The sequence below is a fragment of the Rhinolophus sinicus genome, chromosome 5 (assembly GCF_057876585.1).
Source record: "Rhinolophus sinicus isolate RSI-liver-muscle chromosome 5, RSI-T2T, whole genome shotgun sequence".
Taxonomy (NCBI): Eukaryota; Metazoa; Chordata; class Mammalia; order Chiroptera; family Rhinolophidae; genus Rhinolophus; species Rhinolophus sinicus.
The window spans coordinates 16,578,966-16,605,506 of record NC_142505.1 but is presented as its reverse complement, the minus strand read 5'-3'; positions in this window follow the sequence as shown (position 1 = coordinate 16,605,506).

Here is a 26,541-nt window from a genome sequence, read left to right as displayed (position 1 = left end):
TCCACAGGCTTTTCTATGTTGACTATATAAGCTCCAGAGACAGAGATTTCTATTGTTCTACATTAGCCTGTTTACTGTTGCATAAATTCATTGCATTAGTAACATTCAGGAGACTTAAACAAAAAGTGCTCCTGGCTTTGAATACCAGCTCTGTGGGTGATAACTTCCAAATGTCCATCTCCAGCACCAGCCTTTGCTATGAGCTCCAGACTCGGAAGGCCAGCTGCCTATTTGCCAGATTCACCTGGATACATATTAACTCAAATTTAATACATCCCAAATCAAACTCTTAATTCAGTTCATGACTACTCCTAATTGAATGCTGTTGCAGTATTCTGCTTTTCAGTAAATTCCATCAGTATCTTGGAGCAAAAGTCCTGATGTCAACCTTGATCCCGTTTTCCTCTCCCAGCCCGTGTACCCAATCCATCAACAAATACTGTCTGTTCTACTTTTAAAATATGTTCTTCAGAATCTGACCGTTTGCCACCTCTGCTGCTCCCACTCCGATCACCCAAGCCACTGCCATCTTTTGCCTTTAAATTATTGCAATAGCAGTAACTGGTTCTGCCCCCCTCTATAGCTGGTTCTTCAATAGCAGTCTGCATGATCCTTTGAACTCTTTGGCCAGATTGTGTCGCTCTTAAATTCAAAGCCCTCCAATGACCCTTGAGTGAATGCCATTGTGAGAGTGGGCAGCAAAGTGAAAGAGCCTTACGTTGGCTGCCAGGCCACATACATGCCTCCTGCCCTGCTCCTCTGCCCCCCGTCCTGCCCACCATTAGCACTGTCCTCCCGTCCACATTTACCTTCCTGCTCCCCGTGAATCTACAGTGTTCAAAGATAAACTGAGGCATATTAAAAACTTTAAGAGTTTATTTGAGCAAAAATCGATTCAAATTGGACAGCATCCAATTTAGAGGATAGAAAGGAGCTCTGAGGAGCTGTATAAAATAGAAGACTTTTATAGCCAGCAGGGAGCAGGAACAAGAAATTTATGATAGACAAAAACGTGGATTGGTTACTGCAAGGTTACTTTCCTGTTGTGGATGCCAGGGTCTCTCTGGTAGATTACCTAACTAGTGCTGATAAGGCGATTACTGATTTAAGATTTCATTTCTGGGAGAGCCAAAACTAGAAGCAACTCCATTTTTGGCCGGGTGTCTTGTTTTTCTAACAATTCCCCCATTTTGTCCAGGCTCTCAGCCTGAGAGATGTGATCAAAATTTAAGGCATTAGCTCTATTCCCAGCTACCACCCACTCTGGAATTCTTGACATTGTTATTTATTGATTTATTTATTTCTCTTTTCTTTTGCTGAATCTCTGGGTGGTATTCACAGGTCATCACACCACATTCACATTCATTAAGTTGGCCATTCTCTTTGTTCCTTTTCTGATGTTTCCATCTTAGAGAGATCATTTGCTTGGTGGTTAATGCCTACAAATGAACACTTAAAGCTTTTTAGGATAATCCCCAAATGTCTGGAGTGCACTTTGGAACCACAGTCCCCAAGACCCAAACCAATCAGAATGAAATAAGTCAAAGGAAAACCCCATTGAAAGAATCACTTTCTTAAACCAACTGGCTTGCCCAGTGATCTCATGTAGTTACATCTCAATTTCCCCAGAAGTGTCCATCCACGGGCAGCAGGTGGTATTGGCCACAGCACAAATACCTCCTTGCTCAGCTGAAAGGTAATCAGGGCTATTTTGTTATCAAGAACAAATTTGGCCAGAGTCTAGGGATTTTTGTTGAGTAGCTGTTGCTTTAGCAGTAGATGCAGGGATAGCTGCCAGAGTTAAGGAACATTGTCTTCCCGTGTATTAACAGAGAGAAAAAGCAAGTCGCACAAAGGCTAAAGGGACAGACTTTCCACACTGTGGATGAAGATCTTGGTCCATGATCCTGGGAGAGCTGTCCACCTTAAGATGCCATCTGCTTCTGGGGAGGAAGCTCCCGAGTCAATATTAATTTTAGATCTCCAGCTGGTGTGCAGCTCCAAGAGTCTGGAGAAACCCTTGTTAATTGGGAGATGTGGATGTAAGGTTCACCTCCCTAAAGTTTGAGTGCCATCTGGGTAGTGACCTGGTATAGTCCCTTCCAAGGAGGTCCAAGGGCACTTTTTGCTCTTAGTGATGCTAAATCAGTAGGGTGGGAGAAAATGAGAAACAGTAGTTTGGGGAGTTGAAGCCAGATAGTTGAGGAAAGTAGAATTCAGGTTCCCATCCAGTTTGCAGGTCTATAACAAAACTTTAAAGACAATGAACAGAACTAGAATCTGATATCCACAAATCTGTGTTATAACTTTCTACTGAAATGTAATTTTTTTTATCTCCAATCACCCTCACTTTTATCAAAGATAATCATAGGAAGACTGATTTATTTGCAAAGTAAGTCTAGTCTCATTAAACTTGGCCTGATTATTTACATAAATGCAGCAAGAATAGTGATGGAGGTAAAGAAAGACCTATCACAGTGTGTTGTCAAGAGCAGACCAATAACGCAAGAAACCTTTGTCCTTTTAGCAGATGGAAAAAAAATGGTTTTAGCTTTAGATTTACACTATTGATATTACACTGTTGATATTACAGCTTGTTTTTAAAGCCCATATTATTTTTAGTAGAATTCTGGTTACATATGTTAACCAGAATTTTTCGTCCTTAGAATCCTTAATTCCTGGTGAAAACTAAGAAGTAAATAACTGTGGACTGCCAAATTTATAAATACATTAATAATTTTTAGAAGTATATTCTTTTCCATAGTAAATTTTCCAGTGTGGCAAAAAACATGTTTACTTATCAACCCAAATATTTTTAGTTCCTCTGTAAAAGGAAGCCAAAGGTAGATAAACGTGATCAGCAATTTATGTTTCAGTATTTTATCTTATTTGGAAATGGTCTAGATATTCAATGAATGTCTACCATTTAACTTATCTCAGTATAACTTTAAGGTTTCAGAAAGATTTTGGGTACTATTTTAAAGTAGACATACTGTAAAGCATAATTATCATTGAATAATTCATTTATAAACTTTATTTTTCTTACATCTACTCATATTTAACTTATATTTGACAATTATGTTTAGATTAATCATAAAAATTTCATGAGACATTAAACACCTAACCATCATGTTATCTTTCTTGCAGAAAAATTCTGTAACAGAGATAACATGAGCTTGTTTGATTTTTAGTAAACCTAGATAGAATGAAAGTTTTATATTTAATACTAGTAACTCTAAAGACATGCCTATTTTAATTAGACCAACAAACTTAAACTAGCTTTTATTTACTGAAGATTATCCAAGATCTCATGAACTTGAATAGCATTTTGGTTAGTTTTTATATTTCTGAGAGTATACTTAATTTACATAAGTGCTTGTTTGTCATTAAGCCAATTAAATGGAGCTCTTTACAAATTAATTTTGGCAATATCATCCAGAGGTAGAACTCTATCATACATCTATTGCATACATATGTAGACATATATAAACATACAGACAGATACAAACAGAGCTCTTATAGCTTTTATTTTATCTTAGGGGAGAAGGCCTTAAAACTGTTCCTATCAGGTTCTAAATATCAGCTTACAATTTGGCCAACTTCTGACCATTAAATTGCTTAAAAAAAAAAAATCCTTTCAAATATCTTGTCAGGTTTCAGCCAGGACAAATAGTCAACATTCCTAGCACTGTTGAAGAACCCCTAGGATGCAAGAGGTGGACCCAAAGGGGGTGCAAAAGATACTACCCTCCCAAGATCCGGAGCCATTCCCAAAGATAGCCAAGAGAAAGGAAGACTTAGACAATTCTTCTGAGACCTGACAATAGTTGCTAAGACGCTAGCTGCAAGTGCAGTGCAACCCACATTTCTGTACAGTCATTTCTCGCCACAAAATCATGTACAAGCCACATTTCTGTCCAGCCAAAGTTTTGAAGCCCCCAACATAATGATGGCCAAGCCAAGTTCTCAGGACACAGAATAAGACAAACAAGAAGGCAATAACTATCCCTGGGAGAGAGAATCAATGACCTATGGGTACCTGAAAACAAAATTCAAAGATTTAATTCTTACATTTTTCCCCCCTGCTAATCTGAATTTAAAAAGGGAGAGGTGACATGAAATTTCACCTTCCTCTCTTGACCAGACACTATAGATAGAGATCAGGATAGCTGACTTTGGTAAGAATTCTCAAGCTTTCCCAGCTTCTGCCAGTTTTCCCAGGATCCCATGCAGACTCCTAGACTGAGTGGGGTGTCCCCACGGGTCTCATCCTGGTCACCATAAAGTGTAAGGGAGGAAAAATCATTTTCCCTCTATACTTTATGGTGAGTGCCTTGACTGAGACCCCTCTTTTCTCTAAGATACCTCATAAATGGATAAAAGTAAAAAGTTCTTTGCTGTGGTCACTGTAATTCAAGATGATCTCTGGTAAGGTTAACCTGCTTGTCCAGCCGTGAAACACATTTTATTCACTTGAGGCCTCACACTGCAACCAGTCCAGCTTAAGTCGGATCCAGTCTGACCTTATACCTGAATCCAATTTCCATGTCGGGCCCAGTCTGACTCTGGACCCAGTCCAGTTTTTAAGTGGGATCCAGTCTGACTCCAGCTGGTTTTCAGACCCAGTGTAGAAAAAGAAATGCTCAAATAAAGTCTGAAAGTTCATAAGGCAAAAACTGTGGAGCTAGAGTCTGAGAGGGACTTACCCAACCACTTCCAGGGACAGCGAGAAGCAGCGAGCTCAACGGGCTCCACAGCTACCCACGTCTGGCTGCGCATTGCTCCTGGGGGCCATTGAGGGTCTCCTTTGATTCCCTCTGCTGACATTGGAACTGTTAAAAGATAAACTGAGGCATATTAAACAATTTTAAGAGCTTATTTCAGCAAAAAATGATTCAAATTGGGCAGCATCCAATCTAGCATTTAGAAGTGAACTCTAAGAAATTGTACATAATGAAAGTTTTATAGCCAGAGGGGAGCAGGAACAAGGAAGTTATTCTAGACAGAAAAGCAGGTGGTTTATTGCAAAGTTACTTTTTTTTTTTTAGGGGTTGGCAGGGGCCTGTCAGGCAGATTACCTAACCAGTACTGATCAGACGATTCCTGATTGATTGGTTTAAGATGTCATTTCTGGGAGAGCAGAAATTGTAATTAAGTCTGGGTTTGGTGATGTGGGACTTAGCATTAGTGACTCCATTTTGGGCCTGTTGTCTTGTTTAACAGCATGTTCCTATTCACCTTTGGTTTGTTCTGCCCGAATGCTTTCTTTTCACATACGTGCATACTGATCTCCCTCCATTTTGTCTCTACTCAAATGTCACCTCCTCAGAGAATTTATTGTGGACTCCTTAAAATAAAAAAGAGGCCCCAATTCCTTATCTTCCTGACTTGGCCTCCCTTAATCTATTTTTCTTCATAAAAACTCATCACTGTCTGACATTATATGCTTATTTACTTGTCTGTTTCCTCTCACCCCAATGAAAGCTTCCTGAGGCAGGGATTTATTATTATTTTAAATTATTATTATTTGTTTTACTGCGGTGTCTCCAGGGCCTAGAATAATACCTGGAACGTGGAAGTTGATCAATAATTGTTAAATAAACAAATGAACGGGTGCTCTGCTAATGCTTTCCACAACATTCCTATAAATTCTCTCTAGCGTTAGTGCAATTATTTTATTTTGATGCTCTGGGAAGTGATGGAAGGAAATGTAATTGACAGTTTGAACATGGAGTTTGTCCATCACTTCTCTAGTCACCCGTCGAAAGCTCCTTATTCTGTAGAAAGAGCTGATCAGTGCAGAGGGGTGACAAATCCAGGAAGAGTGTGGGTGCTGGCTTCTTTCTCTCGTTTCATAAGTGTCCCGAGAAAGACTTCTTTGTAAGTTCATTCTCTGGGGAGGGTGAAGTGCTTCCTGCAGGCAGCTGAGACCTGACAGCTCCCTGGTGATGTCCTGGGCCAACTTGTGCCTTTCACAGAATCTCCTTGTTATGATGCTACTTTGCAAAACTGGAAACAAGAATTTGAAACTGAACTGTTTTACAAGTGTACCCTCTTGTCTCATATAGTCAGCCCGGTTCTTCACTCTTTCCCCGGTCTACCTCTGCAGCTCTGTGCAGTCTGAGCATTCTTGCTTTGATATTGCAAAATATTTCTCTGTGTTCTCATCAGCTTAAAACAAGTTTCTGTAAGTGGATGAATAGGTGAGAGGTGGACGTCTTAGAAACAAATGATCTGAAAAATGCCCTGAAAAGTATGATGGTTGCAAAGCTATGTAGGATCTGTGTTTTCAATGAAGTCAGGAATGGCAAGCAATCCTGAGTGCCTGTCATATGCAGTCTGGCATATTAAACCCTCTTACTTGATTTTGTCCCCAGGAGCCAAGCTATGGACTGTCTGTGCCTGTGTATTCCAGGGGGCGCTCTAGGCCCCGAGACCTGTTTGCCCGGACTTGGTGCAAACCTGACAGGCCCTGCCTGTATCTGTATCTGAAAGCAAAGCACATGCTTTCAGAAAAATTGCTCTTTTCTTCCTTTTGGCCTTCTTTTCCGTTATTGCCTGTAAAACGAATCCAGCTAGTCACGATGCCCTCTTGTTTTGGCGTATTTCCCTTTCTAGCGCCTCCCAGCTGCGTGGTGTCTCTGGGGGAAGGGGGACGTTTCAGGCCCAGCGGGGAAGGAGAGTGTGTCCCCTGGCTCCGTATCGTCAGTGAGGCCTCTGGTCAACCCCACTTGTAGAGCTCACCTGGTGTTGTAGAGGACTCCTGTTTAATCAGGAGGAGAACTAAACCTTCTTGGGCTGCCTTCTCTTGCTAGGCTAGGGGTCAGGAAACGCCAGGTCAGGTCACCTCCTTTTGTAGGTGGAAGGATTATATATGCCCTGCTGCTGCGTTGTTCCTCCAGTCTTGGGGTCTCAAACTGGTTCGCCTTCCTCTTCCACCTTTCAGAGGTTCACTATAGTTGTTCCTTGAGTTATGTGCAGTGTTTATTATTGTTTATTTACTGGGGAGGAATGGGCAGGGCAAGACTATGCCATCTTGTCCAGACCAGAGGTGGGCAAATTCTGTTTTTAAAAATACTTTTTAGTTAAATACGTTTGTGATCTGGAGGAGAAACCGAAGACTGCTTTAGAATTAGGTGGGCTTGAGTCTGAGGCACAGTTTTACCTGTTATTAGCCATGTGACTTTGGGCAAGTTCATTAACCATTGTAAGTCTCAGTTTCCACAATGTAAAGAATAATAATATCTGTCAGTTGGTTTTCTTGTGTTTTAATAATTGACAACAAATTTGGTTACCTTAAGAAAAAGAAACAAGGATGTACTGGAAAGTGGATCAGTCAGGAAAAGAGCAGCTGTAACAGTTGTTTTAACAGAGAGGGTTTAATAAGGAGTTTATATTAATTGGGTATTAAAGGACCGAAAAGGCAAAATACAACATTAGAGTTAATATAGAATTAGTAACTGCAAAAAACACTTCCATTCTTAGGGCTGAGGAAACAAAGGGTGGGGGTTGGGGTAATCAGACCCTAAAGACTTGCAGGGCGGCCCTATTGAGCTGCGACCCAGGTCTCTGGGGAAAAGGCCCTGCCTGGCTGGTGCTGGTCATTTGGGAGCGCAGTTTGGGCAGGCAGGGGAGAGGGTAGTGTGGCTGGTTCAGAGAATGTGGAGATAAAATATGGACAATAGAAACAATGCTGGAACCGACTGTTTCTAGAACCAACTACTTCTGAAATCAGCTACTGCTATGGGAGTGAAGAGACGCGGCCAGATGTCACTAAGTAGCATGCACGCTGGAAGAGCAAGCCCTTTGTCCCTCCTTCTGTCTTCCTGTTTCCCTTTCATTCCCTCTTTTAGCATAGATCCAACCAGCAAAGGGAAGATGTGATTTGCACAGGCCCAACACTAGCAAAATAAGAAAATGTGTGTTTTGATCTGAGAAACAAGCTCTTCATAACTAGCAAAGAAGGATCTGAGATAGCTCATAGAGTCAACAGAATAGATGAACAGTCAGGTCTTAGAAAGGACAAGCAACAGGCCTGATCAGGGAAGCTTGAAGTAATAACTCATTGAACTCTTCAGAGTGCTGACATTGCGTATGAACTCTCTAGGGTGTTACTCAGTTTGGCCCCTTCGTGTCCTCACTCAAGAGTAAAATCTCTGGAAGAGATAGACAAATTGACCTCATTTAAGTTATACACGTATCCACCCTAATGATCAGAAGGATCAAAAAAATGGGATCCCATGAATGGCAGCCCCTGGGATCATATGGAGTAGCAAAAAGGCAGTCTCCAAAAGAAAGAATGCTGGCAAGATTGTTGGCCTGGTAGCAAGATTGTTGGCCTGGTAGCAAGGGCCAGTCTTTAATGGTAAGCCTGGTGAATTCCACCGGTATTTGTCATTACCTGCTCTTTTCCTCTGAAATCAGTTCCTATGTCAGGCCCAGTGTTGTTTGAGATACCCTGATTGGACATGAAGGATGTACTAGAATAAGCATGGTGTCAGGAAAGGAAAGTGAAAGCTAGAACAATTTTTATTCCATTGAGGACTGGTTGCTGCCTTGTACAGGATAACAAGTGTCATATATAATTAACTTGCCACAGGTATCTTGCTGGTCCCAGAGATGGAGTGTATCAGGAGCTCAAGGTGGGTGGTGTGTGTCTGTTCTTACTCCATTGACTTGGGTTTAGATGTTTGTACATTGTTTCTTTTCATCTCTTACCGATATTTAAACTTTTAAAATATCTTATGTTTTTGCAGGCATTATTTTGAATTGTTTAAAAATAATTTACGAAGTGGTTTTGATGTAACTGGCTTAGTCATTCTTTTATTGTTCTTTCTTTTTTTCCCCCCTGTTATAAACAAGTCTGTGATGAATGATTTTATACATAAGTCTTGTGCTGTGTTTTAACTCTCTTGATTAGAGAATCCGTAAGAACTTTGTAGAATCTTCTTCCTGGGTTCAGTCTGGTGTTTAGGGTTGAGCATGTCGCATGTCAGCTGATGAGAATGGTTTCCTGCATGTGTAGTGCTTTGCACCACTTTCATGGCCATACCTGGCAGCTCTGACTCCTGGCTTTGCCACATACTTACTGTGCGAACCAGTGCAAGTCCTTTAAAAGCTCTGTTGCTTTAATTTCTGCATCTATAAATTAATTAGGGAAAGTAATCTTTACTTCATAGGGTTGTTGTGAAAATTAAATGAATTAATATATATAAAACCCTCAGAATATGCCTGGCACATACTGAAGGCTATGTATGTTTGTTATTATTATTATTTATTATAAGATTGTTAAGGGGTATGAACATTTTAAAACTTCATTGTAAACTCGCAAATTGAAGCTCATCATCCAATGACTGAAGACCTAATATATCCTCTAAATGGGGAAGCCTGGCAACTCTAGTTGATGTCATGATTTGCATTTAAGACTTTTCAAGAACAATAGAATAAAGTATATCAACTCTTGGTGCCCTGTTGAGGTGAAGTTGAAATACTAAGTCACATTTTCTAGAGAGGAGGCACAGAAATGGAAGGTCAGATGGCTCTGCAGGGGAATGGGAGCCCAAGGAATCATGATTACAGAGAAAGGGACAAGCAGTGGAGAAAGCAGGTGGTGAGAAGTTTGGTGGGAGAGAAGCCTTTCCGCTGTGGGGAGGAGAGATGGCTGCAAGCTCGCCATGAGCAGGTGGACCAGAAGTCTGGTTCCCACTAGAGGCTGATGCTTAGGAGACGTCTACCTCAGTTAATTCTGAGTCTGGGTGTTTTGTTTACCTTTGGCTTCATGTGGCGTTTTGGCCCAGATGAGAGTCACATGCTTGCATCTCTTCTCCCTCTCTGAAAAATTTCCTCTAGAATAAGGATCACCTCATTAACCAACAACAATTTTCAAAGGAATGCTTTCAGAAAGATGCAAAGAGCAGCAGAATGCTTGACCAAATCCATCTGGTTTCAGAAGGTCTCCTTTCCTCAGATGTGTCTACTCTCATTAAAACAAAGCATGAAGATTTCCATGCCTGGGAATAGGGGGAGAAAAGCTCCATTGTAGGCAGTTTCAGGGACATCTCCATGTAGAGTAAGTGTGGGTTTGTTTCTCCCGGCATTGACTTGGCTGTGGAATCCTTTCTGCTCTCTCACCTCACACATTTGCCTCTCCGTTTACCTTCCTTCCTGGGAGAGAAGCTAATCAGACTGTCTAGGGGCTAGGGCATTCTTTGGGGTCACATTTAATTAACAGTCAGGGATACTGTACTTAGTTTGGAGGAAGCAGACCCTAGGGTAAGGTTTTAGGTATAAGTAATTGATTTGGGAAGTGTGAAAGGAACTCAAGAAGAGGGTGGCGAAGTAGGACAGGGAAGGGAAGCCAGCCAATAAAAGGTATGTTAACAGGCCAGTTACTACCATGGGAAACTGGAGCTCAACCCCATAGAGACACTGGACAACAGCTGAGAGTATGGGTCTCAGGTGTTTCTCACCCTGTGAGAAAGTTGGCGTGTTTATACACCGAAGTCCATCAGTCATTAGTTGAGGGCTGCTTTGAGAAATGTTAATTTCTTAGCATTTCCAAGACTTGGAGTCCTGCTGGGAGCTTTGGGAAAAAAACAACAACAAAAAAAAACACCTCAGGCAAAGAGATGCAGATCCTGGGAGTTGGAAGTCTGCCTGCACACACCAAAATGGCCAGGTCTGAGGCTTATGGATGGGGCACTTATAGTGTCTATTACATGTAGCTAAGTCAGCCCTCAAACTCAGATATTCTGAGTCCATTTTCTGTGATACTCTGGTCCATTTTCCTGTGGCAAATTTTTGGCAGATCAATATGGCTAATACGGGTAATGCTGATTGGAAGAGTAATTAATCACAGTCAAATGGGAAAAATTGTTAGATTAATTAATATTTATGGAAAAGGTCCCTTTTTAACAGTCACGTATCTGGTCCTTGGAATTATATTGTAGAATGTATTTTTTGGTAGAAGCGGAGCACAGTGGACAAACGTATGGTTTGGGAAGCAAAGCATGTCTTGAGAAAGGACACTGGGCGTCACAGACATGTTTCAGAGGAAGAGACTGCAGAGTTTTGATATTTTTGTCACAATAAGATAGGTTTTGGTAGAGAAAACTTTTGAGAAGCTATTGAGAAGAGTTGAGTCGGGTGAAAATGGATGCACTGATTTTGTGACCTTTAGCATATCTTGGGAATGGCACAGGCCTGACCGTCTTCCCAAAGGTATGGTTGCAGCCAAGGTGGGCTTGCCATGTCTCTAAGCCCTGCTGCTCTCAGCTCCTTCCAGCCAGACCAACTGTGTGGAGGAAACTTTGCACTGCAGGACAGAGAATCCACCTTCTGGTGGCTTTTGTGAGTTGGCTTGGTTTGTTCTTGTCACTCAGCTTAATGCACTATAAACAGGAATCATTCTTTCCCCACAAACAGTTTCATAAAATTTTCCTTCCCTACCTCTTGGAGGATGTCACAGGGAGATTCTATTGCTTTTTCCGTCATTTCCAGGTATTAGAGCAACTTCATTTGCAAGACTAAAACATCCAATGTAATCTAACATCCAAACTTTAGAGTCTCTAATTCAAAACCTTTCCTCTCTTCCAAAGTCAGACTTCACTCATGGCTTGAGGATAGGCAGGAGACGGGAGGTGGTGGTCTGTTCTTTCTGTCTCCTTGTCCCATCTCCTTCCAAACTAACTGCTGAATTTGGCTTCTTCAGAGCCAGAGAACACAAGAGTGGAGGATTTATAGGAGATCGAAGCAATGTTTTTTGTTTGTTGTTTTTTAACCTGACACTGACAATATGTCTCTCTTATAACTGTCAAAAACCCTCTGTCAAGGCAGGCATCCAACTGCTGTTTGTTTTGTGTGTTCTCAAAGACCGCCAGTGAGGACCTCTATAACTCACTATTTTCTGGGGCAGTGGACAATCTCTCGGCCGACTTCTACCAATTCCTCCCCATACCCAGCCTGCCAAGGCATGTCAGTGGGAATGCTTTGCTCCAGCAGGCAGACCTCTTGTGTGAAGTCTCTTCAGGCTAGCTTAGGCATGGACTAAACTTCCCAGGGTCCACATGGGAACTGGTCTTCCTCGATCCACCAAATTCTCAACGTGCAGTTCATTTCTATTTTGCCCTCAGCTAATACCTCACCTGCATATCTATCCCCCAAGTTCTGGGAAAGCCATGTCAGTTTCTCCCTACAACTCTCTCACATTCCAATCTCATCACAAATTTCTGCCTCTCCATACCCTCTGCCAGGGAGGAAATTTCTAATTGTTCCTCCTATCAGACAATACCAATCTCTAAAAATGAGTTTTTGGGGCACCCCTTCCCCACTTGTTTTGGGATAGAAAAAGGGATAAGAATCCCCTCTAATGATTTCACCTTGAATTAACCCATCTTATTTTACATAGGTTGGATGATTTTGGCTGCTTAGTGGTCTAAACTGCACAGATGTGTCAAGTACTGTGCAGCCATCATAGGCAGTGCTGAAACAACTCCGGAATCTCAGTTGCTTCAAACAGTAGAGGTTTATGTTTTGTTCATGTCATTAATCAAAGTGGGTTGGTAGTTGTGGGGAGAGTTCTACTTGGTGCATTTGTTTAGTATCTAGGCTTCTTCTACTAATGTGTTTACTGTCTTCTATGTGGAGATCCTTATTTTGTGCCGCGGCTTGCTTTGGTAGTCTGGTGAGGCCTATGGACCCTTTCTCAGAATAATGTTTATAGTGAATAGAATACAATGATCAAAATATTAATAAAATGTATTGAAGGTAATATATGTGCTTCTTTATTGACACATTAAATAATAAGACTGAGGTGGCAGGCCTAGTGACTTTTGTGATTTTGAAGTAGTCTCGAACAAAACAATATTTTGAGATACCTGTAACAACCGTAATATACTATGAAAACATCTGTGACTTCTTTGGTGACAATGTCCCAGGTCACTGCTAATACTATGTAGTTTTTGTCTACATTAATAAACTGAAGGAAATGTTAATATCAGTTATAGGTGAGTGAACATAACAGTGCAATTTTTTTCCCATCAAAGTTCATACATTTCCTGAAATGGATCCCTTGACGATTTGTGGACGCTGTTGAAGAATCTTTATAGGGCCCCCAAAGTCCTCTACAAGATCTGGCCAGTGTGATAAGAGAAGGCCTGGGGAAGTGTGATAGGTCGCAACAATGGCCACAGGTCTCTATCCCGCCTTGTATCTGCATTCTTTGCAATTTGATTTTGCAGCTCTTTCCATGAGAAGGTGGAGTCTAGATTCCCACCCCTTCAATCTGGGCTGCCTTTGTGACTTTCTTTGATGAAAAGAGTGTGGTAGAGATGATGGTGTGCCAGTCCTGGTCTTGAGCCTCAGGAAAATTTGCACACTTCTGCTTTATTAATTGGAATCCTGCCATTCCCATATGGACAAGTCTGGATCTGTCTGCTGGATAATGAGAGGCATGTGGTCAGCTGCCCTCTCTCTTCAGCTCACTGGCAGCCAAACTCCAGAAGCAGAGAGGCCAGTTGACCTGCATCTGGCTGCAGACATATAAAGGAGCCACAAGGAGACCAAAAGAACCACCTAATGGAGCCCAGCCTAGGATCTAAATAAATAGTTGCTGTTTTAAGCCCCTATTTCGAGGTGATTTGTTTCATAAAAGTAACTAACTGATGCAGGGGAGATAGCCTTGCTTTTAACTGACTTGGCTAAGTTCCTTTCACTTCCATTCCATTGTTGAAATCTAGTTATAGGGCCCCACCTAAATACTGGAGGAGACTGTGAAATGTAGTCTAGCAGTGCATCCGTGAACGAGGGACCCTGTAGGGAAGAGCTGTCATGGCAGAAACACGCATTCTTGTGTTGCCGTGGTGTGATTGATATCATCACAGCAGCATCGATATCTTTGTTCATTACTCTTAGGAGTCAGTATCCAGTCTACTGTGTGCAGTCTCTAGTAACATAATTTATGATCCACGAATTTGAAGGATGTTTCAAGCCTCCTAACACCACACTCAGAAATGAGTATGTTGGAGGGATCGTAATATGTCAGATAGACCCAGGTCTCAATCCCATCTTTCCAATTTACTAACTTTGAGACCGTGTACAAATTCTTTAGAAGTTGTTTCCTTTTTGCAAAATGGAGTCGATAGCAAACATGCATGTTTCTTCTGAGCATCACATGAAAAATGAGTGTGAAAGTACATGGCAGTTGGAAATGCTCTGCCAATACTGACTGATTCTAAATGAAAGGGTGAGCAGTCTAGTGTTTTAAATCATACTTTGTAAACAAAAGTCCATGAAAGGACCTCTCTTGCATGTACCGATTCATTTAATTTCTTCTTTTTCCTGTCCCATTGCCTCATTCATCTTTATTCATTTTAATGTACTTTACACACATTCTTCAATTCGTTTATCTTTGGAAAATATAATGTTGTTTTGCGTGTATATCTATGTGTGGAGTTTATGCAAATGGTGTTGTGCCATAAATGTCTTTTTTTAAAACTGTTCATCAACACCCTGTTTTAAATGACTGTCCATGGTGCCGAAAGTAATCTTATTCATTACTTTAAGGATACATAATATTATGTTGTAAGTATTTCCTACTTTTAACTTAGCTATTCTCCAATTGTTGCTTCCAATACCCCAAACATGCATTAAAAACCATCTTCTAAAATGCCCCTTTACTAATCTGCTGGAAAATTTCTCTGGGGTGGATGCTAAGGGAAGGCCTGATGGATCACAGGTTGTGTACACACCTGACTTTACTACACCCAGGTGGCTTTCCAGATGAGCAGTGACAGTTTACACACCTGGAAGTACAGCGTGAGGAGCTGTTTCCTGACATCTTCATCTTTCTAATGTGTGTATTTTAATGGATATAAAACAATATCTCCTTGTCATTTTAATTTTTCTCCACTTTCTTGTGAGTGTGAGAGTATCTTCATGTGCATGTGCGCCTTTCAGGATGTGCTTCTCTGTAGCATCTCTTCACATCCTAGAGAATCAGTTTTCTCAACACTATATATGGAGGGTGCCAAAAAAATGTATACACATTTTAAGAAAGGAAAAACCTGTATTAAAATTGTAATACTCAATATACTCATATACCAATAACACAAGATGAATACAAGTCATGTGTACATTTTTTTGGCACCATCGGTACTAACCAAACTATCCTTTCCCCATTGCTTTGAAGAGTCACTTTTGTTGTGCGTCAAAGTCACATCCAAACTGGGATCTAGTCTGAGGTCTCTATTTCTGTTCCACAGTTGTCTTTACCTCTTTCCATACCAGTGTGTATTGTTTGTATTACAATGGCCTTTTCCTACATCTCAGTGTCACATCACAGTAACCCTCTCCCTGCCCCTACCTTTCCTCTTTTATTTCAAAACTGACCTAGCTCTTCATGGCCTTTGTTCTTCCTTTTATTTATAACTTTGTTCTCCCAACACAATTTATTGAAAGCGGTAGTTTTTAATAATGAATTCATAAGTTAATTCAATCATTAATCCATGTTTCTAAGATATGGTATGTAGTATTCTTATTTTTGTTAATTTTTAAGTGGCCATTTTCTTTTCCTCTTTGACTGAAGACTTATTTTGGAGAGTGATTTTTAACAATCCCAAGTGGTTTTATTGTTAGGGTTAAAATGTTCTTAATCATTTCTAGTTTTGTTGCATTTTGATTAGAGAACATGGCCTGAAAAATACTTTTTAGAACTGTAGATTGTCTTTGTAGTGTAATTTATGATGGATTTATGTGAATGGGCCATGGGCACTGGAAATCTATTCTCCATAGAATTAAAGTTTGGTAATTATGAAAACAACCTTTATTAATTATTTAATTCAAATCCTTTTATCTAGTATTGTTAACCCATAGGGGCCACAGAAAAGTTTATGAATGGGCTTCAGGGTATCCATAAATCCCCTACATATAAGCAATACGTACATGCTTCTGAGCAAGGAGAGAGCTTTCATGAATTCTCATAGGTATCCAAGAGTCTAGAAGGATGAACAACCACAAGCTCCTGATTTTTGTTTTATGTTCATTTATTTGTATCTATTTGATCTGTCAATAGCACTGTAATTGTGCTTTTACAATTTTGTCTTGTTTTTCTGCTACTTTTCTTTTTTAATATTTTCCTTTTCAATGTTGAACAATGAATAAAGATTCATGGAAATTTATAACATCACTGTGAATTTTATTCTTTATCATTATAAAATGATAATTATAAAATCATTAAAAATCCCTCTTAATATATTTGCCTTGAATTCAGCTTTATCTGATTTTATTATCCCAATTGTAACTTTCTGTTTATTTATGTTTGTGTGACATATTTTTTCAATTTTGAGTTTCTTGCTTGATTGCATTCTTTTTATATCAAGCACGTTTAATATGGAATTTTATCCCTTTTATGCTCATTGCAATAACTATGTATTTGCTCCTGCTTCTATCATTTTAGTTTTATTTGGTTGTTGGTATTCATGGTTTTCTTTTTTGTTGTTGTTTCTGCTGTTTGCTATATAGATTTACATTAATTGCTTTTTGCTTCTTCAGTGGTTTGCATGTTTTGATTGCAGTCTATTTAAAAACCATATTTTTAATCCTTTAAAAGTTTTTCCAAATTGTTCTAACACATAGCTCTCTATTTTATATGACAATTGATATCTTTTAAGTCTCTTTATATTTTAAAATAAGAATTTGAACATGCGAGGTCTTGACAAGTAAGTTCGTGAACTTGCCACCGCATGCTTACATTGGCAGCACTGTACAAACAGCTCGGTAGGGTTTCATAACCTTGGTATATCAGTGTCTCACTGCTGTGTTCGTGTCGATGTGTGGTGGTGTCTTGCTGAGTGGCGTTCATTATTGTTGTTGCATGTTTTTGTGTGCTGTTGTGAGAATGTCTGAGCTTGAATTACAGCAATGAACAAACATTAAATTTCTTGTTAAACTTGGCAAGAATGGAAGTGAAATCAGGGACATGTTAGTTCAAGTTTATGGGGAGGATACCATGAAGAAAACGGCAGTGTACAAATGGATTAAACATTTTTCTGAGGGAGGAGAACACGTCACTGATGAAGAGAGGTCAGGGCAACCAGTAACAAGCAGACTGATAAAAACATTGCAAACATTCATCAAATTGTGTGTCTAAATTATCAGCTGACTGTGAGAAGCATAGCAGATCAAGGAAACATCAATAGAGAAACAGGAAAATCTTAACTGAAAATCTTGGCATGAGAATGTTGTGTGCAAAAATGGTCCTGAAGGAGCTCTTGCATCACGACAATGCACCAGCTCACACAGAACTGTCTGTGAGGGAGTTTTTAGCCAGTAAACAAATAACTGTATTGGAACACCCTCCCTACTCACCTGATCTGGCCCCCAGTGACTTCTTTCTTTATCCAAAGATAAAGGAAATATTGAAAGGAAGACATTTTGATGACATTCCGGACATCAAGGGTAATACAACAGCTATGATGGCCATTCCAGAAAAACAGTTCCAGAATTGCATTGATGGGTGGACTAGGTGCTGGTGTTGGTACATATTTTCTCAAGGGGAGTACTTCGCAGGTGACCATAGTGATATTCAGCAATGAGGTAAATAGCACTTTTTCTAGGATGAGTTCTTGAACTTAATTGTCAGACCTTGTATTTATTGTATGTAGCTGCTATGCTATGTCCTTCCCATAGATGATTTGTTTCTCCCATTTTCCCCAACACTTCTACAAAATACATTTCCTTCTGTTTCTCAATGAGGAAACTGAAGTTGAGAGATTGTCAATGACTTATTCACCATCAAATACCTTTTAAAAAATTTAACTGGGATTTGAAACGAGGTCTTTCTCTCCAGCAAGTCCATGGTTTTCTGACTCTACTTCTCCAAATTAAGTTTGTTCCCCACACCCCCAGATTACTCAGCACTCCATAAACATAATGGTCATAGAAGAAAAATCAGAGACAGACGTTATAAGCCATCTGACATTTGAAAAGCTACTGTCAACTACTCCCTTGTACAGGAGGAGGTGAAAGATGCACTCCTGGGAGGAATCACGACTTTGTTAATAAAAGTGGAGTTTATGCCAGATATCAGTTAAAGCCTCTGAGTAACTGTGTAACTTGGCGTTGGCTGGATCACAGGGCTTGGATGAATGATGTGGAAAAGACCTCGAGAAAAACAACTCCAGCCACACCTGCTGTCCCATGGTTAACGTTTCTACATCTGTTGTACGGAGCCGGTTAGCAGAGGAGAGAACCTCAGCTTTGGAGGCATATATAATAATGAGTCACACAGTCATTAATGTGTGAACCCCAGGCAGGGAGCTCACATTTTATGTGAGGGAAGAGTTGTTGTTCAGTCATAAGCGCTCCCCTGCTGGGTCTGGAATTGCTCTCCGCACCAAAAATGCCTGACTTCATTTTCTTTGAATTTAAAAGGACTTTCACAAACATTTTGGCTTAAATATAAAGAAAAACTTTTATAACTGAAAAGAAATTAGTAGAATATGAGTGAAGACAGTTTCACTGAAATGTCTCCAATGAAAATACAGTGAAAAAAATAGTAAGAATAGGGTCTGCATCCAGCCCACTCCCTGTACCTCTTTTTCGGGTACAATGTAGTTTCCATAAAGGAAAATGAAGAAAAAGGAGCTTGATAGATACAGACTGCATATATTTTGCAATAGAATGTAAAAACGGAAGTGTCTTTTAAAATGCTGTGACTAAAATAAACCTTAAAATTTCGTGCTTTTCAATAGCATAAAGTATTATAAACATCCCTACACAAGCTGGATTCAGAGATTGGGCTTCAAATATTGACCCTGACAAGACATTAAAGGTTATTCTGTCTCTTGTCTTCTATCCATCTCATTTGAACTTCACATGAGTCCTAACTGGGCCGTACAGATACCTCGAGTTGGTCACCTTGTCCTTGTAAAGAGATCAGCTTTGCCATTTTCCCCTAGTGGGTACAAGCAGAAACCACCAGGGTCTAGTTTGTACATAAGGGTACCTAAGTGAGGCCTTCTTGCTGTTCCAACCAGAAGACATTGTAAAAGCATTAAAAGTTGAGAAGTCAACACTAGGATTCACAACAAATCCTAAATTTCGTTTCTGCCTGGGGGATGGAAATCTAGACCTTTCACTGAGGAGGGTAATCTTTACTGGATTATAACCTTGGGGGGGGGGGGATAAATTTCCAAATAAAATCATCTTGAAAGAAGATGAAACCCCCATGGAGGCTACATACATCTTCTCTCACTTCACTTCAAATTGTGTTCTTCAATCCATTAACATTCAAGGAAAGTTTAACCTTGAACGACCGTGTGTGTTTGGCATTCCTTTGGTGGCATGGTGGGGTGATGATGTTTTAGGCAAGGAAGACCTCAATATCATATGCTCCCTGCTAAATCTTAGAACACAGATCCATATGTATTTTTGTTGTGTACATGAAAGCTTTTCTCTTGAATGTTTGTTGTCTTTTTTTTTGTAATGGGCAATGCCTCACAATAGTGCATTTGATAATGGTTACTTTTTGGATAAACACAAGCAACTCGTCTGAGTAGCGATATCTAAAACTCTTCACTAAGTTGTCAGAGGTGGCCATGGGCAAAACTAAACTCTGTAAAGTTTATTTTTGCTTAGATTACACTGCCAGTTCTTTATTTTGTCCCCCAGCATGAGACTTCTGATGGTATCAGCTGTTCCTAACCTCATATGATCTCTCTTGCCCCATCCAAGTTTGCTCTCAGAATCATAATATTCTTAAGAATCATAAAGTGAATCACGACAAGGTATAGCCAACTGACTGGAGAAAGGGGTGCCTTTCAAGGTGAATGTGTACTATAAGATAGTGGGGGCTTCCAACCTAAGCTATCGGGACCCCAAGATGATGTGTAGATAGTAAAGGAGATAGCTTTGAGCTATTTTCAATATTTAAGGAGGAATGACAGAAAAGGGTAAAGGGGGTCAAATAGATGGTGACGGAAGGAGATTTTGACTCTGGGTGGTGAACACACAATGCAATATACATGAATGATGTAAGCTAGAACTGTACACTTGAAACCTATATAAATTTATTAACCAATGTCACCCCCAATAAATTTAATAAAAAAATAAAAGACACTTACCCATAAGACAGTTATCTAGCAAATAAATCAAGTTTCCTTTTATGAACTGTAATTTTATCAACTTCAGTGTGGTAATTTGAGTTAACATGTGCTGAAGAATAATTTATAAATACCAAATATTTGTTATTCAAAAATCCATCAGAGCTGTGATTTACAGAAGAGATTAAAAGTCAGATTGAGTGCTGACAAATTTGGACTCCTGATTTAAAGAAATAAAGGTTGAATGGCAATGTTTCAGGTATCAGCTTGAGACTGTGATGAGAGAAGGAGCAAAAGAAAAAAAATCCTTACAGAATGAGCACTTGCAGAGTGTCTGGCTAGATGCTTTTACACATACCGTGTTTCCCCAAAAATCAGACCTACCTAGACAATCAGCTCTGGTGTGTCTTTTGGAGCAAAAATTAATATAAGACCCGGTCTTATTTTACTATAAGACTGAGTATAATATAATATACTATATAATACCGGGTCTTACGTTAATTTTTGCTCCAAAAGAGCTGATTGTCCTGCTAGGTCTTGTTTTGGGGGAAACACGATAGTCACTCACTAGGCTGTGGGGACCTTCCAGTTGGGACCGTGTTTATTTCAGCCTACCCCCAGTGTCTAGTGTAGGAGTTCATTTGTGGAAGGTACATCATAAACATTTATGAAATGGGATGGAGGATGAGAGAACTTAACTCACCGGAGAACATATGTGTATGGAGCTAATGTTAGAATCTAGATCTCACTAAGTGGGTCTCACTAAGTCCCACTGTTTTTTCCAGTCTCACCATGAATTTGTATCAGTGGGATGGAGAAGAATCATTCTTGATGTCCCAAAGTCATTCACAGAAAAAACCTCACACTGTATTTTATAGAGTAACCACCTATATAGTAACTGCCCATCTTGAAGTTATTGGTCTTCTTGATGTGGTTATCTGTCCTGAATTGGACATCTTTCTGCTTTGCACAGTACCAACTATTTCTCCCTATCACTCCAAACGATCAAACAAAAAAAAGTGTAAGGAATGAGTGGCCAGGGCTTTGTTTGTAAACCTTGTGGCCTCTTGGGTCTAGAAGCCTTGTGTGCAAGCTGTGTTGAGGCTCAAGGAACCTGGCTTTGAGCTGCCCCCCTCTCCATCCTGCCCCCAGCTGGGTAGCTAGGGTATCTCTCTCCCTCAGGTCTTGCTCGTGCTGCCCTTCACGGCCTGCATATCAGTTTGGAGCTGCCCCAGTTTGAAAGGCTTAAGGCTGGCACAGCAGGTCCAGACGGGGAAAAAAAAAAAAAAAAAAAAAGAAGCAGCCCACTGGCAGTTGAACCTGGAGACCTGGAGAAAAGACTCCTTTCACGGTCATTGTCTGGTTCTGTCAATAAGCCCTGGAATGTGTCTGCACTGGTGGGATGCCACTGCTCAGAAAAAAAAAGGACGATGCTGGGGATGGAACACACACCACACTACACACACACACACACACACACACACACACACACACACACACACACGTATGAGCACACAGACACGTACACACAAACGTGGGGTGGGAAAGAGGGAGAGAGGAAGGCCTGCCGATTAATTCTGGTGTGTCAGGGATGAGAGATCTCACCTTTCACAGTTGCATTATTTTCATTTCAATAAACATTTACTGAGCGTGCACTCCTGTGGAGCATGGTGGTGGGCACTCTGCAGGCTCTGAGTGGATACAAAGCCCCTAAGACAAGTCTCTGTCCTCACAGTCTAGCGGGAGGAGCAAAAACCAAACCAAACAAAACCCATACAAAAACAAACACCACCAACCCAGGCACCACGCTTGAGAATTTCCAAGCACTTCCACACATCTCATTTAGCCCTGTTTGCAAAGCAGGTGAGGCAAGTGTTATCTGCATTTTACAGGTGAGAACAAGGGCTTTGTTGAAGATGCAAAGCCAGCCAGTGGCAGCCCCAGAATCCAGGTCATCTAACTCCTGATTCAAAGCTTTTCTCAAAATATGACACCGTCTCTTTGTAAACACTTGGTTATAATACAGCACTGAGTTAGGGAGGCACAAAGGAAAAAAAAAAAGATTAATTCTTCCCAGGCCGAGGGAGATGGAGGATCAGGCTTCTCAAAAGAAGTAATTTTCCGTAGGGAGAGGAAATACAGATTGTGTAGGCAGAAAGACACAATGGGATGGGCAGGTGGGCAGTGTTCCATGTGGAGCCATGTGGTAGAGGCCGTTCTATTCCATCCAGACTCTACTAAATGATCAGATCTAGGGCCAAGAGAAAACAGCCAGAGCCAGGAAAGCTTCTGTCTGCCCCCAGATCGCCTCCTGGGTTTCTATTTTCTGCGTGAGGACCCATCTATTTCTCAAGAATGGACATGGGGAATAATGACCCCTCTTCATTAGCCCTACTCCTCCTCCAATCCAGTGGTTTTGCAGGTCTCAGTGTGAAGATCCTGTCAATATACTACAGAATATGTACGGCTTGCTTGGTCGTCTAAGGGACTCATGCATGGGATTCAGGGTGTCTTTTTTTTTTTTTTTTTTTAATAACAAAAATGCTTCTAACTTCACATATAATTTTGCATCATTTGGCTCCTCAATCCTATTTCTTCATCTGCTAAATTAGGATAATTATATCAACTATGCAGGGTTGCTATGGGGATCAAATGAATGGATGTTTGTGAAACACATAGTAGCACAGTGCCTGACACGTGGCTAACTTTATACATAGGAGTGACTACTATTACTGTGCAACATAAGGAAGGGAAATAATGAACGTCTATCTAGGGCTGACCCCACATCTCCTTCATTCCAGCCAGATGTGGCCCCTGCAAGGCCAATGAGACCAGAGGCTGGTCTCATTGTCATAGTCAAAGGGCCTCCATTGTCATAGTCAAGTGGGGTCCTGCAAAATGGCTGCTGAGATCCCTGTTTCATGGGTTCGTGGAGAAGAGGAGGAAGAGAAATCAGGGTTTAGTATCTGACCTGGCTGAAGGAATAGATCTCAGTTGTTTTCAAAGCAGTGGCTTTGGTTTGAGTGGTTCAGTGTGTCAATAAGACATGGTAACCAGCAGGTGATACTCAAGATGTGGCAAGGGACTGCCCAGCGCCTACTAACCAGTTAGAGTGGATCCCAGATAGCAGCTGAGGGGGGGCAGGGACTGGAGCTGTCGCCAAGTCACAGAGCTGGGCTCTAGCAGGAATGGCCAAGTGTAGTAAGACACCTCTGTCCATCTTCAGGGCACTGTTGGCATAGTTAGGGGACATAGGGCTCTGCGAGGATTTGGATGCCCTCCTATAGGTCATCCGATCCTAGGTCTTTGGCAGCACAATGAAATCCAGTTCCCCACTGAATGGTATGGCGGAGGCTCCTCATGCACCTTATAGCCGTACGCAGATAGACTCAGGGTTCAAGCAAGACGGGGTGGGGATGTCTGGGCCTGAGCAGGGCTGGAGAGAAAAGGAGCTGAGGGACACCCCGAAGTGTCAGTAAGTGGCTGCTTTTTACCACAGTCATATTCTTCACTTGCTCTGGATTTGGCTGATTCTACAGCAAACGTCTGATACTCCGTGCATACTACTCTTCCATTTCCCAGTACATCAGCTACGTCCTCCACATTTGCAGGAATTAATATCTTTTTCTTTAGCCATAAATGTTTTTACGTTTAGGGAGACGCTTCAGTGTGGAGGAACTGTAAAAGGCACTGGAAAAAAGCATGAGTCAGGAAAAAGATATCCCTAGTTTACAAATGGGTGATATTTTCCTAGAAGGTAGAAATCAGGAAAAATGCTTGGGAATTTTAACTGTAGTCAGAGTTCACACATGACTGTGGTTGACTTTGCTGAAGGTCAGTTATATTTCCTGTGGAAGAAATGAGTTTAAACTTTATTTGACCTGATTATATACATGTAATAGGGATAGAAAATCGTGATTAAAGGTGGAGTCTGGTTCAAAAGATGTGACGTTATCATTGTAGTAAAAGCACCATTTGAAGTTTATAATGTAGACTGGCTTAGTCAGCACCCATTCCACCCCTCTTTTGACTTGCTACTGAGACTGAAAAGCTAAGAACTACATTTCCCAGACTCCCTTGCAGATTTTCATGTGACCTAGATTCTGTCACCTGCAGGAGTTGCTGCAATAGCTTGGAGGCAGATAAGAGCAATGTGAGGCATTATCATACAGAGACAGATATGATCTTTTGGAAAAAACTGTGGTAGTGTGCCCTTTCTTTAGCATCTTGTTCCTATTCCTTAATGAAATCTCTTCTCTCATTTCTCTGAGGTGATTGACAACCTATATTTTACGGAAGGCTTTTCTTCCTACAGAGATTTTACTTCCTCTGAGTTGCCTTCCCCCACCCCCTTGTTTTGGTCCTTATACTTTATGGTAGCGGTCTCCTAGAAGGCTGGTGTTTCTTGGTTCTGTGGGGACTAAACACTTGGAAACCATGAGCAGATTAGGTGGCATGAAGACTGTGAGTATCACTGCAGGACGGTCTGACTGGGGAACCTCTGATGTCCTTCCTCTCATGCTGGGCAGAGGAAAAGTCATGGCTGTCCATGTTCTCAGGGATGAGAGAGGAAAGAGGGCTGGCCTCTGCATTCAGTACGCATAACTTTCCCTAACCCAACTACTTTTGGTAGAGTTTCCCACTGTCATCTGTGCCAGCCCAGGAGCTTTCTAGCTAATCTTCTCAGAAAGAAACTTCCAAATATCTATGCAGGTGAGAAGTCATCCTATAGTGTGGGATAAGCACGGGACCTGGAAAACTACCTGATTCTTCCTCCATCCTTTTGAGTTTGTGTCTTTGTCTTGTGGGGTTTTGGGAAAGAAAGAAAATCAGACGTTTTCAATATGCCATCTTTATGTACAGCTGTCTACATATTTTTTCATATCTAGTTTCTACCATTTATGCAAGAATCATAACACTAATAGAAATGACCTTCTACTCAATATGTGAAGTTATTACAACATTCTAACCATGTTTCATATTATTACAATTTTGAAAACATTTTTATTGGCTCTGTATTTCAGAGTATAGATGTACCTTAATTTCTATACTTGAGTGGAGGAATTTTAGATATTTTTCAGTGATTCGTTCCTAAGAAGATGAAACTGAAAACTCAGAGTATCAAGCTTTTACTTTGAGTTGGATATTTATTTTGTTTTACTTGTTTCACTGTTATGATGAATATTTATGTACATGAAACTTTTTCATGCATTAGAATGATTCCTTTAGGCTAGATTCTCAGGAAGTGGAATTACTGGATCCTGAGCTATAAACATCTTCAGGCTTTGGATTTCCTTCTAAAAGTTATGGCATGTTTGCTTAACAGAGGGGAACAATGGGTTGAAGTATGTTTGTGTATGTCCTCGGGCAAGGGTGAGATGAGGTAGTCTTCAGAGCTTACCTCAATAGCCAAGCACACAGATAAACACCCACAAAATCTTGACATTTCCTGCTTTGCTTACTTATGATGCCAGCTCTTTCGGTCATTATGACAGTCACCAATCCCAGACTTTACCTGCTACCTGAGATCTTTCCAACCTTGACAGAAGGAACAATACCATGTGCTTAGATTGACCCAAAAACACACAGTTAGAGACGATTCTGACTGACAGCTTCCAGTTTTAGCCAGACTGAAATATTTTAAATAGGAAGCTGGTGGAACTCGTGAGATGGTGGTACTCCTGAGACTTCTAGGTCTTGTCACCATCAGAGCTCCGCCCTGAGGGTCCCCTATCTTTCAACATGTGGGGCCAGACCCATGAAATTGCTATTTCACAGTCAAGAACAGAGGGGTGCTCAATGGAATCTTGTTGGTCTCTGGAGTCCATCTCTCCTGGACTTTTGGAACATTTATGGTGTGTCTATGTCATTTTACTTAACAATGTATCTCTTGTCACACGTGGTAGTTTGCTTTAAGCAAACATAAGGCAGAACAGGCTTGAGCAATCTTGAAGGGGAAATATGGGATCACGTTCCCAAAGATGACATCCTTTACCATCCTACAGTGGTCAGGGAAAGAGTCGCTTGAGTAGAAGTCCCCCAGGATCCATAAACAGATAGAAATGGAGGCTCTGTCACAACCACATTTAAGCCAAAACCACGGCTTTATCAGGTGAGGTGTGTGTGTATGTGTGTGTGTTTAGTATTCCAGAAATAACAGCTCCTGGTTGTGCCGGGTCCTCCTGGGTGAGCTGAGGATTTGTGAGCCCCTCCATCCTTAGACTCTCAGGACCCAGTAAAGCAACCTTTGAGTCCTCAGGACCCCAGAACCCTCCTAAAGGACTGATGTTTTGAACAAGTCTTTGAACAAAACAAGTCCACCTCCCAGAGAGGACCCTAATTACTGAACTTTGCAACTGCCTTGGTAATTTTCCATAGTATTTTATCAATACATATGTATGAAATGTCACAAAAGGCAGCATGTGGAAACTAAATGTATTGT